The following is a 1,206-nucleotide window of genomic DNA, read 5'->3' as shown; positions in this document are numbered from 1 at the left end:
ATTATAACCTTCCTTCTATCGTTCCTTCATTCCTTCATTCCTTTGTTTCTTCCTTCTTCTTTCTCATTTTTAAATAGCTAATTCAGTCACCTCGTTTTTGTAAATTTCTCTTTTAAATCTTACCTCCAAATCTACACTTTTAGTTTGGGTATTCTGAAGTACTTACAACTCAGACACTTGATGAATGAGCATATAGCTAAAAGAATGATTATATCAGCTGACAGTAGCAAGGATCTTACGTTGTCACGTCTGATTAGTCGTGGAGAAGCATGATAAATAGGAAGATAAATGTGAAAATGACCAGATAGAATGTCCCTTGTATTAACTGCTAGCTTTCGAATCCAAGTTGGATTAGATTGAATGTAAATTTAATTTCAGGCCTCTGATCCCTGGGAGGTCAGATTTATAAAACCAGCCATTGTATATATTTAATCGTATAACAAATGACTGTTCTGTGGAACAGCCATTTTCATTTCTGTGCTGAAAATACCTAATTTTTTTTTTCTGGCATTCAGAGCTCCCCTCTACATTCATGTATTTATTCTCTTTCTTCCTCTTCTTCCTTCCTTCTTTCTTTTCTTTCCTTCCTTCCTCCTTCTTTCCTTCTTCTGTTCTTCCTTCCTTCTTTCCCTTCCCTTCTTTCACTCAGTTGCTCTTCAATTTACCTATTCCTTCTCATTAATGCATTGCCTTTTAAAATGTAATTTAGAGCCAGGCACCATGGCTCACGCCTGTAATCCTAGCACTCTGGGAGGCAGAGGCAGGAGGATTGCTTGTACTCAGGAGTTTGAGACCAGCCTGAGCAAGAGTGAGACCCCCGTCTCTACTAACAATAAAAAAATTAGCTGGGCATGGTGGCATGCACCTGTATTTCCAGCTACTTGGGAGGCTGAGGCAGGAGGATCGCCTGAGTTTGAGGTTGTTGTGAGCTAGGCTGACACCATGGCACTCTAGCCCAGGTGACAGAGTGAGACTCTGTCTCAAAAAAAAAAAAAAATGTAATTTACAAAATGCAATTAGACTATCTTGTGCATGGTCAGAAAACTCCTGGTTCTGTAATTTTAGTTTGAGTATTCCGAAGACATAGGAATGAACACTTTGAATATGTAAGTCTTTTTCAGAGAGACTTAAGGTGATAGATTGAATCTTTTCCTATAGAAAAAAACCCTTTTAAAAAGTTATTTATTATCTCTAATATTTGGTAAA

Source organism: Propithecus coquereli, unplaced genomic scaffold (assembly GCF_000956105.1).
Source record: "Propithecus coquereli isolate 6110/MARCELLA unplaced genomic scaffold, Pcoq_1.0 Scaffold6, whole genome shotgun sequence".
NCBI lineage: Eukaryota > Metazoa > Chordata > Mammalia > Primates > Indriidae > Propithecus > Propithecus coquereli.
This window is presented reverse-complemented; position numbering follows the sequence as displayed.